The sequence below is a fragment of the Aulonocara sp. 'chitande type north' Nkhata Bay genome, linkage group LG3 (assembly GCF_057382095.1).
Source record: "Aulonocara sp. 'chitande type north' Nkhata Bay isolate Kocher_YH1m ecotype deep benthic linkage group LG3, A_spYH_male_GT1.1, whole genome shotgun sequence".
Taxonomy (NCBI): Eukaryota; Metazoa; Chordata; class Actinopteri; order Cichliformes; family Cichlidae; genus Aulonocara; species Aulonocara sp. 'chitande type north' Nkhata Bay.
The window spans coordinates 51699356-51712284 of NC_141346.1; the positions used below are offsets into that span (position 1 = coordinate 51699356).

The 12929-nt window shown below is 44.2% G+C and overlaps 1 protein-coding gene across 1 annotated transcript in view; it reads left to right on the forward strand.

The window, feature by feature from the left end:
- Nucleotides 1-12929, forward strand: part of chrnb1 (cholinergic receptor, nicotinic, beta 1 (muscle)) — a 39964-nt gene that overhangs the window by 5021 nt on the left and 22014 nt on the right. The window lies entirely within an intron of this gene.

The following is a 12929-nucleotide window of genomic DNA, read 5'->3' on the forward strand; positions in this document are numbered from 1 at the left end:
GCATATCTGTGCTTATTTGAGTTGATGTTCAGGTTCTTTAAAGGTCGTAAGCCTCACTGACGTGACTGTTCAGGTGATACATGCTGAGGGAAAACTAGAACATAGAAGGAATTGCAATACATGCTTACAAAACACTTATATCAGTTTATTTTATTATCTTTTATATGTTCATATTCTTATATTAAGGTTTTAGTAGAGGTTCTTGGTTAAAACATTTATTTAGTAGAAGACATACACATAGTCTCAGTGAGCTTCTGGTCTGGTAAAAGGTCAGAAGTGCAACAGGTGAATTGAGAAAGAGCATTTGAGGACGAGACACAGACAGTAGGTGAAGAGGTGACACAAAGAGCATGTGAGGTCAACACACACACACACACACACACTTTAAATTAGATTTATTTAGAGGAGAGGTTAGTTATGTTTGGCTGTAACTGCAAAATTGTCTTGGTAAAAGAGGAACCGTTTCTTGGTGTCTCGGCAAGAAAGAGGAACAAGACAAGAACTGAAAGGTAGACAGGAAGGGCTAGCCATGAAAATAGAAGATGATTTTCTAGGTGAAAAGTCATGATGATGTTGATCTGATCTATGTATAAAATGTATCTGTGACGCATGAAGGGGCGTCAGTAAACAAACCCTGATGTTATAAAATAATTGTTTGTGCTTTAGTAAGTTGAAGATCAATTGCTGTGTTCAGTGATCTTCCCACATGTGAATTAAAATCTTCGTTTGACTTCACCCGGCCGGACCAGTGTGGTTATTTTTCGATCACCTCTTGTACCCTTTCTCAATTCTTGAATCTTAACATTTGGGGGCTTCGTCCGGTGGTTGAGTAAGGGAAAAAAGTGGAGGTGTGAGCGGTGGTCCGAGGTGGTCAGACGGGCAGACATGAATTCCAGTGGTTGAAGTGAGTGGGCATAAGCCGGCTTATCCAAAAGGTAAGGCACTACCTGTTGAATTATTTCCAAAGTGTGCCAAATTGGACATGATAAAATTTAAGTCTACTCACTGAAGTTACTGGTGCATGTCTGTTTTGATTTTGATAAGAATCTGAGGATTTAAAGCAGTTGGACTGCTGGTAATGATTGAATGCGGTTGGACCGTTTAGTAGGTTAGGGAATTTGGTTATTTTTTGGTTATAAGGTTGGACCTGCTTCAGTCTTACACTTGGTTGGGTGTTTTACTGTTGTTCCAAAGTATTATAAATTACTCAAGAACGCCAGTTGGACTGGTAGGAAGCGCAGTGCTCAGAGGTAACGCTTGCCAATGCAAAGGACGCTTATGCATTGTCCTCGAAGAGGGATAGTCAGTTGGTCACTGTGGAGCTTGGGGCACTCCAGAATAACTAGGAGTTAGAATCTCCTTACCGTTTGGAACGGTATCTGCGCTTTTTTGGGCAGCAAAGGTTGGACCTTGGGTGTTGGACACTTTTAAATTGAGTTAGGGAGTTTAGAGATGAGGCCAGAAACTGTTGGACAGATACTGGTTAATTGATCGCAAAAAACTCAGGGAGTTTATCGGTTAAACTGTTATGTTAAATTTGTCGAAATTCGATAGGTGTTAAAAGGTTTAAAATCTGTGCAGTTGTAAATATAAGACGTCTCTGTAATAAAAAAGATCTCTGTGGGTCGAGTCAGCAATGCACTGACTGCCTGCTGCTATTCTTAGATGAAGAGTGTGTGTGCATGCAAATGAGGCAGCAGATGCAGAGCGCATGAGAGGACTATGCTTTCGGTTTTGTGTGTCATTCAGCTCTATAACTATTGTTTGCAAATGTGGATAAATGTCTGCGATTAAAATGCTGGCTTAGTAAATAATAACATTGTAAATATATGAATGGTGACAACGTTTCAAAATAGAATATAAGAATTGTTTGTGTTTAAAACCAACGTTTAGGTAAAGAAGATTTAAGGTGGATTTGAAGGCATAAACAAAAAATAAAAGGGTTACAGTCTGCAAGTGTTGTTAATTCATGAGCTGACTGGATGCAGAGTAAGTGGAGTGGTCATCCTGGGAGGATTGAATGATGCCCTAACTCTGTGGTCAAGTCAGACATAGGTTTTAAGCAACCATGAGCCACTAATAAGCGTGACAAATTAATGAGTATGTGTAAATTGAACTTGTTAAATAGTTTTGATAGGAGTAACTCAATGAGCACGCAATAAAGTGGACTTTTTAGGGGCAGTTTATCACTGACACCATAAAAAGCAACTTAATTAGTAGTTCAATAACAAATTGTAAAGATAACCTTTGTTATTTGATAAGAGAGAGAAAATTCAGGTTACATATAGTGAATAAATAAGGAAATGTTAATCTCTGCGTCATTCCACACTGAAATTTCAATTGTAGGGGATCATTTGGAGGTGAATTGTGTAGGACACGGGGAGACAGAAGAATCTCCCCATGAGTTTTCAGTGTGCATAGAAATTGAGGAGGCTGAACTGGAAGCCTGCCTGGGTCGTTGTTTTTGTTTATTTGAGGGTCTGCTGGAAGTTTGTGAAAACGACCACCTTGATATGTGGGACCCTTCTCGGGCAGCGATTTTTTTGTTAAACCTGTGGCAGGCTGTGCAACATGGAGAAAGCTTTGACATAATGTCATAAAGGTGATTTCTTGGTTTTAGACTTATTAGTACGGGACAAGTTGAGGGACCCTTGAGGGTGTGTTGCTGTAAAGTATATAAGGGACGCGCAGCGCCGTTAATGGGTTTAAAATAAATGAAAAAACACTAATCCGAGGAACTATTGGAGAGGTAAGTATACGGAGGTGAGCGCGTTGCGCATAAGGGTTGCTGGTGTCATATATTAACACTTTGAGGGCGAATAATTTTGATTGAGTGTCAACGCTTGAGAACGCGAGGACAGCGTCTAAAGTGCTGGGTTAAACTTTGTGTATCACCGAGCAGGGGAAGAGGAGCCAGTGGTTGCGAGAACAGCGAGACGAAGACTGAAACCGAAAGTTAAGCGTGTCTGGGTGACCTAGACCAAGAAGGTAGAGTCGACCAACGCCATTGGAAGAGGTAAGTCTGTGTTTCAGAGAATGGCTGACAGCTTGGGTGCGACACCTAGTGGGAAAAGGGGATGCAAACCTCTGAAGGATCAGCTCGAACAGCTTAAGAAAGCTATTCGTTTGGCTTCACCTGGAGCATTAAAAGCAGCAGAGAAAGAGTGCCAAGCGATGGAGGTTGAGGTAAGTAAACTTATTACATCCCAACAGAAAGGGCTGGGTGATAAAATACCTCTGAGCTTGGTGTTAAAAACTGAAGGAGAAGTGTACGGACAAATGCATGAGGCCCTACGTGCGTCCATAGAGGCATTAACGGCATTGGAGGTTATAAAGCAGAGAGTAATGCAGGGAGGGCCAGAAGAGGAGAATGAAGACCGTGCGACGTCATCAGAAGAAGAGGATGATAAGGAGGACGAAGATGGAGGAGCTGAACCTCAACCAAGTACAAGCCTAATTTTGAGGAAAAGAAGTGTGAAGAGAGACCAAGCACAGAGACGGCCCATATTTAAGAGCTCAAAGAGTAGAAAAGTGAGTTTTGAACAAGGAGCTCCTGACCCTGGTTTAAGTCTGCCTCTAATAGCAGGTCCAAAGAACGAACCAGTTTATCGCGCCTATAAGGTGAGAGATTTGGAAGCATTGGTTAAACAACTTCCACCAATGACCAAGGGAGAACATTGGGAAGGAGAAGAATTAGCGCTGGGCGATTTTCGCGCTTTGGCCGGACGTTGTATGCTGGGTGGTGGGTTAGCAGATGTAGAGCAGATAGCTCAAACAACCAGATATGCAAATGACCTGAAATATCATGAGGTGCAGAATGACTTAGCAGATGCAGTCCGGGAGAAGGACCCAACTCCTAACTCTGGAGCCATTCCAAAAATTATTTGGGATCCCAAAAACACACCCAGAGAGTGTTTAGCTAAAGCAAAGGAACAATGGTTGTTAGGAACAGGAATACATCCGGGGAAGGAGGGTGAAAGTAGAGCGTGGTTTCGTTCGGCAGTGCTGGCAGGGCTGCCCAACCAGGTTGCAGTTGACTTGGAAAAGAACCCAGATTTTGCCGTTGCAGACTCGGTGCAGTGGGATAGACATGTGACCCACAGACTTCAGCGGGAACAGGATTTGACGAACAAACAAAAGAAAGAGTTAGATGAAGTACAGGCGCGGCTGCTTAGGCTGCAGCTGGGTGAGGCTCGCGAAAAATATAATGCGAAGAGAAAAGAACTGAAAGAACTAAATAAGACTATAATGGTGGCAAGGTCTCAGCCCGATCCTGTGCCTGACTGGCCAGATCAGGATCCGGGTCTCTACCCTGATGACCGTTGGCCCGCCAATGCACCAAGGCAGCGTCAACCCGTAGGGAATCGGGGGACCGGTGGACCGCAGAGAGGGCGTGGTGGATCCGTGAGGGGAGGACAAAGGGCTCGGAATCCAGGGAATCCTAATAATGTGTCTTGGACTGGCTGTTACAGCTGTGGAGCAGAAGGACACTGGTCCCGAGAATGCCCTGAATCGCAGCGAAATTATCAGAGGCGAGGCTATCAGCCCCAGGCACGAGGAGCCCCAAGACAAAGAGTTGCTTACAGGGGAGCACATCAAGCTCCAAACCTGAATGCAGCACCAGCCGCCCAGTACCCAGTAGCTGACTGGGGCTGGGAGGGGGAGCAATACTGACGGAGCCCGGAGAAACCGAACAGCGTGGGAACGGCAGAACCCATGCTGTCGATGACCGTGGAAGGCACTGAATTGCCCTTCCTGGTGGATACTGGAGCAACATACTCAACATTGAAAGACACACCAGACAGTGCAACACTCTCCTGTCACACAGTTAATGTGGTAGGCTTTTCCGGGATTCCAATGACACTGCCATTGACAGATCCAGCATTGACACAGCTGGGAAAACAGACTTTGAAGCACCAATATGTGGTGTCCTCACAGGTGCCTGGAAAATCTCATGGGCAGGGACCTGCTTGTGAAACTGGGATCACCTTCAAAGACTCAATATCTAGTCCAGAACTCTGAACAACCCACTGCCGAAATCTACTGGGGGAGGCTAGTGGAAGAAGGCATTTTGAGACATTATCAGCTATGGAAACCCTGGATAATGAGCCTGGCCGTCTATTCCCCTCCGCGAGATCCTTTTCACGTTACACTCTTTTATGATAGGGAAGATAACGATATCTATCGGGAACAGTTCCAGTCTGATCTTGAGGGACAGACGTGGAATGTGCAAACACATAACATTTATGTTGGACCAGAAGGTGTGGCCGCGGCTGTGAAATTTACTGATGAACAACTGCCTTGGTACAATGTGGGAGAGGATTTAGCCCCTCACATTACATTGGCGGTCCACGAGGGTCATGGGCCAAGAGATCTGGGACCAATGGTCAAGCGGGCGCTGGACAACGCATGCTGGCAAAGCACCCAAATTCCAAATGTCTGGTATGCACCAAAATGTAAAATATATAGCATAACTTGTTTGTCCAACGATGCAGTGATCTTAGAACATAAAGAAATCTCCAGAATACATGGCAGGGAAAGAATGGATCATCCTGATGCAGTAGCGGAGCTCTCAAAATTGCCTGGTACTTTGTGGTCCGCAGGGCCCACAGATGTAGGTCTAGCTAACTGTTCGCCTGTCCTGTTCCAGCTGAAGTCTGACATACCAATTAACAGACCACAATATAAGCACAAAACTGAAGCAGAAGAAGGTATAGCTGAAACCATTGAAGGACTGTGGAAGGCAGGAGTGCTTGAGCCCTCATGGTCATTTTGGAACACACCTATTTTGCCAGTGGAAAAACATGGGACAGGGAAGTACCGTATGGCACATGATTTGAGAGCAATAAATGCCATGCTGAGGACTGACACTGTGCCTGTACCAAATCCCTACACGGCTCTGACCGAAATTACTGGGGACCAAAAGTGGTTCACATGTATTGACCTAGCGAATGCATTCTTTTGTCTCCCACTGCACGAGTCACTCAGGGACATTTTCTCATTCACATACAGAGGCCGCAAATTTAGGTACACACGCCTACCACAAGGCTTTGCACTCTCACCAGGAATTTTTAATCAGGTGTTGAAAGAGGCATTGTCCCCATGTCAACTGCCAGGGGGCTGTACATTAATACAGTATGTAGATGATCTTCTTATTGCAGCCCCGTCAGCAGCGGCCTGTACGGCAGCATCGCTCGTGGTGTTGAACAGATTGGCGGAGTGTGGCTTCAAAGTGAGCAAAGAAAAACTGCAGTTGGTCCGGCCAGAGGTAACATTCCTGGGCCGGGTGATCGCACACAGATCAGTGGGGCTAATGAACACACACAGAGACCAAATTCTGACACATCCAAAACCAAGTACTGTGAAGGAGTTGCTTTCCTTTCTTGGCTTGACAGGTTACAGCAGGCAGTTCATTCCGAACTATGCGGGTAAAACGGCCCCTTTAAGGGACATGATCAAGAAAGTTGGTGTTCGAAATCTGAAGGCTGAATTGCCTTGGACGCCGGACACAGAGACAGCGTTCATTTCACTAAAACAGGATTTGTCAAGAGCCACAGATCTGGCCACACCTAACTATGATGAGGCATTTTATCTTGATGTTTCAGAAACAAAGGGAGTTGTGAATGGTGTGTTGTTTCAGAAAAAAGGGGGAGGTAGGGATGTACTTATGTATGTCAGCATAAGATTAAATTCAACAGAAGCAAGGCATCCCACATGCACACAACACGCAGCAGGAGTAGCAAAGATAATTCAGAAAACAGCACATATAGTGAGGGAACACCCACTGAAAGTGCTTACTACACACAGTGTAGTGGCCTATGTGAACTCACAGGTATTCACAATGACTCCATTGACGCAACAAAGGTTGAGCAAAATTTTAGAGGCGCCAAATTTGATATTCACACATGAAGGAATAAATATGGCGGACCTAATGGGGTCAGGAGAACCACATGACTGTATTAAGAAAGCCCAAGTTGAAGGAAAAATCAGGGAAGACCTAAAGGCAGAGCCCATACTTGGAGCTGAGGATTGGTTCACAGATGGATGCTGCCACAGAGATGAAGAAGGATTGAAAGCCGGCTATGCAGTAGTCTGTAGAGTAGGAACTGAGTTTCAGGTGAAAGAAGCAGGAAAAATCGAGGGACAACAGTCGGCCCAGAGAGCTGAAGTGATAGCCCTAACTCGAGCCCTGAGGTTGGCTAAAAACATGAGAGTGAACATCTACACTGACTCAGCATATGCGTTTGGAGCAGCTCATGTGGAACTGGCTCAGTGGAAGAGAGCCGGGTTCAGGACGGCCACTAATGCACCCATCTGTCACAAAAAGGAAATGGAGGAACTGGAAAAGGCCCTGGAGGACCCAGACGAGGTAAGTATTATAAAATGCAAAGGCCACTCACAAGCAGACAGTATGGTGGCAAGAGGAAATCAGAAAGCTGATGAAGCCGCAAAGGAAGCAGCGGGCTACAAAGGACAGAGACAACTGGTGCAGGTAACCCCAGAAGAGGAGGTTAGCACTAACAGCATGGAAGAAGTTAGAAAGGCTCAGGAGGAGACATCCCCAGAGGAAAAGGGGGTGTGGGAAAACAAAGGAGCCTGGCAAGATGGCGGTTTGTGGAGGGGGCCAGATGGGCGTCCCGCTTTAACGGTCAAAATGGCGGAACAAAAGGTGAATGAGGCTCACGGGCTTGGTCACGTGGGAGTGAAACAGATGGAGAGAAATTTGTGCCGATGGTGGCATCCTGATTTGAGAAGGATGATACTGGAAAAGGCCAGAACGTGCCTAATTTGTGGGGCACACAACCCAAAGCCAGCAGTAAAACCTGAAGCTGGTAAGTTTCTCATGCCAGAAAGGCCAGGAGAAGAGGTCGTGATTGATTATACCGACATGATTGATACAGGCCCAGGTGGGGTGAGGTATTTGTTGGTGTGTGGATGTTCTGACTGGATGGCCCGAAGCATGGGCGACCAAATGTGAAGATGCGAAAAGTGTGATTAAGTGCTTAATCAATCATTACATTCCAAGGCATGGGTTTCCCAAGAGAATTAGATCAGACAATGGTACTCACTTCAAGAATAAAGATTTGCAAGAGGTAGAGAGGATGTTGGGAGTGCAACATAAGTTCGGGACGGTCTATCATCCTCAATCTCAAGGAAAGGTAGAGAGGATGAACCTAAATTTGAAAAACAAGTTGGCTAAAATTTGTGCGCAGACAGGGCTAAATTGGGTCGCAGCCCTGCCCATTGCTTTGATGACCATAAGATGTTCTGTTAACCAATCCACAGGTTTCACCCCTTATGAGCTGCTGACTGGGAGACAGTTTCCAGCACCCTGGACAGTGGTCCCGGTGGAGCAGCCCAGGACAAGCAACAGGTCTCATGCAGAATATTTTAATGAGTTGAAAGCTCTTGTGTCCAGCTTTACAAAACAGGTCACTTGTGAGAGACCCACGGGGAACGGAGAGGTCCCGGACGCAAAGGCAGTGTGGCTGAAGGTCATTAAGCGAAAGAGGAAGGAGCCCCGCTGGACTGGTCCGTATGAGGTGACCGCCCGGACGGCTACAGCAGTCCAGCTGAAAGGGAAAGGCGACACCTGGTACCACTGGTCGCAGTGTGCACCCGCACACGAGAGCTTGGTGGAGGAAAATTCGTCTTCAAGGAACGCAGGTGTCAAGAAACAGAGGCAGAATAAACCTCTTCACCTGTGTAACGGGCCGACCAGTAGTCCACCTGGAAGGCCGAAGAAAGAAGAGCAGCCTAGGAGGAGATCGCCGCGCCTACAGAAAGGAGTGGTAACAAATTGAGAGTTTGAAAAGGGGTGGTTCAAATAAAAAGAGTAAAAAAGGGAAAGTGGAAGGGGCTTGTTCTGTCAATTATGTTGTCTCTATCTGTATTGGTGGGTATTTTGGTGACTTGTGGTTGTTGTCTCATTCCTTGTGCCCGAAGGTTGGTAGAGAAAGTGATTGTAAAGGCAGTGGACCCTGGGGCGGTGGCCCCTATGTCCATGATGCCGATGATGGATCTGGAGGTAGCCGAGTGGACTGAGGAGTGAACAACAACCTGTGTATCGACCTCTGGTGTGCCAGAGGTCGTAAGGGGGAATTGTGGGGATGAACAAAAAGTATTTTACCAGCATAATATAATCTGCAGTGTGATCATTGCTTTAACAATGTAATAGATAGCTTTAAGATGGCCTTAAGATGTTTATGATGATGCTAACTTTGTATTTCAGGTGCAGTTATAACCATTTTATACATATTGCATATCTGTGCTTATTTGAGTTGATGTTCAGGTTCTTTAAAGGTCGTAAGCCTCACTGACGTGACTGTTCAGGTGATACATGCTGAGGGAAAACTAGAACATAGAAGGAATTGCAATACATGCTTACAAAACACTTATATCAGTTTATTTTATTATCTTTTATATGTTCATATTCTTGTATTAAGGTTTTAGTAGAGGTTCTTGGTTAAAACATTTATTTAGTAGAAGACATACACATAGTCTCAGTGAGCTTCTGGTCTGGTAAAAGGTCAGAAGTGCAACAGGTGAATTGAGAAAGAGCATTTGAGGACGAGACACAGACAGTAGGTGAAGAGGTGACACAAAGAGCATGTGAGGTCAACACACACACACACACACACACTTTAAATTAGATTTATTTAGAGGAGAGGTTAGTTATGTTTGGCTGTAACTGCAAAATTGTCTTGGTAAAAGAGGAACCGTTTCTTGGTGTCTCGGCAAGAAAGAGGAACAAGACAAGAACTGAAAGGTAGACAGGAAGGGCTAGCCATGAAAATAGAAGATGATTTTCTAGGTGAAAAGTCATGATGATGTTGATCTGATCTATGTATAAAATGTATCTGTGACGCATGAAGGGGCGTCAGTAAACAAACCCTGATGTTATAAAATAATTGTTTGTGCTTTAGTAAGTTGAAGATCAATTGCTGTGTTCAGTGATCTTCCCACATGTGAATTAAAATCTTCGTTTGACTTCACCCGGCCGGACCAGTGTGGTTATTTTTCGATCACCTCTTGTACCCTTTCTCAATTCTTGAATCTTAACAGTAGCAAGATGTGTTTGCATGAGGAAGACATCCAACGTTTGCTGCCCCCACTCATGCTTTGGTCCCAGTTGTCCCAGTTGGGGTTTTAAATAGCAGGCCGAGGAGCAGAGAAGCTTAGCCAGAATTCATGACTTGACCTTCACATCATGGGTACAACAGTCCCACAATGCAATATGTCACATTTTGTACATGCAAAAATGCCACTCATGCAGCAAATCCCCTCATGTCTCTGCCTCTTAGTCCTTTTGTAAAAGAGTTGTTTAGAGACTACATGTGTCCCCTGCTTGTTAAGCTAAACTAATATCCCAGTGGTTCCAAAAATTCCCAAAACATTAAAAATTCCTCTGCAATAATGTTAACTAGTCCAATAAAAGAAAATTCCAATAAAGTCTTGCAAAAAAAAAAAATAATAATCTGAGTAATATTGCGATTTAGTTAATAAGTCATTTAGACACCTTTGTAACAACAAGAGGTCGCGCCTAAACACAAACATAAACTACTCATTCAACCAATAGATTCAACTCCAAACCCTTCTTTCAATAAAGTGGTATTGCCTATCGCTGCAACATCATGTCCCCTGGCCTCAGGGCTGGACTGGGACAAAAAATCGGCCCAGGCATTTTGACTAGAGACGGGCCAACCAGGTATTACAGGAAAAGGCATAAAGCCTTTGAATGAAAACAGACGCTGTGATGTACACCCTCTTGTTGGTATATGTATGATTTCTATACATTTTACATCAGATAAAAACTTTGGTTGTAAGATTCAGATAATTATTTTTTAAAAGCGAGACATTTTAAATGAGAATAAGAAAGAAAAGTATTTCTTTGTGCCCCCCTTTCCCTGTTAATGCCCTACCTGGCCCCCTGGCAAAACTTTGCCCAGACCCGCCCCTGCATAGTTACCAGCTGTCAGCTACTTAGAAAAGGATCCTGGTGTTATTTGTCTCTCATAAACAGTTCATAACTTCCCTTCAACTCATTCATGTCACCTAAAAGGTAAACCTGTTTCTCCATCACCTGTTCAGCTCTGATGATTCAGTAAGGACATCTCCTGGTTTCATCTTCATGTTTCCCTCTCACCAGATAACCAAACCATATCATGACCAGCAGCTTTTACAGCTGTGGCTCCAGCAAACATCAGCTGATACTAGAAATTAATATTAAATAAATTCTAACAACAGCTGATCAAGCTTAAACGTGCTGCTGTTGTTTACCGCGACATCCGCTGGTTTCCTGTTTCTGGCGCAAAGTGAGCGATAAACAAACAAGACAGAAAAGCTGATCAGCTGATCATTGATCAGTTTCATGATTGAAGTAGCTGTGCAGCATAAACACACAGAATAAATCCAGCTTTGTGTGTTTTTCCATTATAGCTAAACTACGGGACAAACTGTGTTCCTTCTCAGCTCAATACGAAACGCATAATGTTTTCTCTGAATGAGGGACCATTCCATTTTTTAAGGAGCGGTTGGCAACTCTACTAACTAACCTTATGAATAAAATAAAGTTCACTATCAGTAACATCAAAGCACCCACCCAGCTGTATAGAAACTCCGTCATGCTAGCTAGCACGCAGTACGAGTTATTGTAACTGACTGTAAAAAGTCAGCACAATGAAAATAAACTCCACCTAAACTTGGTTTATATCTGACCCAGATAGACTGCAGGTCATAACTTCTTACCTGAAGTTCAGTTCACCTGACACTCGGACCAGCGGCCGCCTCGGGTCTCTGCTCCTCCTGCCTCTCCTTCCCTCATCCACCTGTTGCCTCTGTGGAAGCTCTGCCACAGCCACCACCAAACAACTGAGTTATTTTTACACATCAGCCAGCATCTGGCCAATCCATCACCTCTCATTGTTCATGCCGTTACAAAAACAAAACAAAACAAAACAAAAAAAACATCGGCCCATAAAAACGAAAAATCAAACGCAAATGATGCCCGATGGCCAGTCCAGCTATGCCTGGCCTGTTGGAACAAATGGTTTTAACTATATAAAGGCGCTTACTACAAAGTTCACCACTGAGTGTATGTCATGGCTGTCTGATCACAGTGATGTAACAAACACATTTCCAGAGGCAAAAAATGACACAGGTATTAACATTAACAGTATGAACTACTAAAACTTAACTTTTAACCTGGTTTTAACTTTGAACTGTATGTATTATTTAGATATCTTTTAGACATCACACTGTACTTGCTGTCCTTCCATCAAAAGGTTAAGGCTGAAAGACGAACAAATAAAAAATTTTGAATCACATTGAGGTTCGATTAACCTCAGTAGAATGTATCCTGACTGTGGGGGGAAGTCCATGCAGTATGCACACTCCACACAGAAAGCCCTCAGCTGGCAGCATAGTCTAAACCAGGGGTGGGGGAAGTCCAGGCCTCAAGGGCCGGTGTCCTGCAGGTTTTAGATATTACCCTGGGTTAACACACCTAACTCAAATGATTAGTACATTACCAGGCCACTGGAGAACTTCAAGACATGTTGAGGAGGTCATTTTGCCATTTAAATAATCTTTGTTGGATCAAGGACGTATCTAAAAACTGCAGGACCCTTGAGGTCTGGAGATCCCCCACCCCTGGTCTAAACCAAAAACCTTCTTATTATGAGGCAACAGTGGTAACCAATTCTTGCAATTAAATGCTTGCAACAACCTAACTTTTCATGCAAATGGAAGGCTTTTCATAGACTGATGATTGACTAACCGGATTTAGTCCATTAAACTGATGGATGGTGTTTGGTGGGAATGGTACTTACAGCACTTTTCTGCTTTTGCTGAGCACTCAAAGTGCTTTCTTATTATAAGCCCCATTCACAAACCTATTTCTACACCTAAGAGCTGTTTTAAAACCTGTC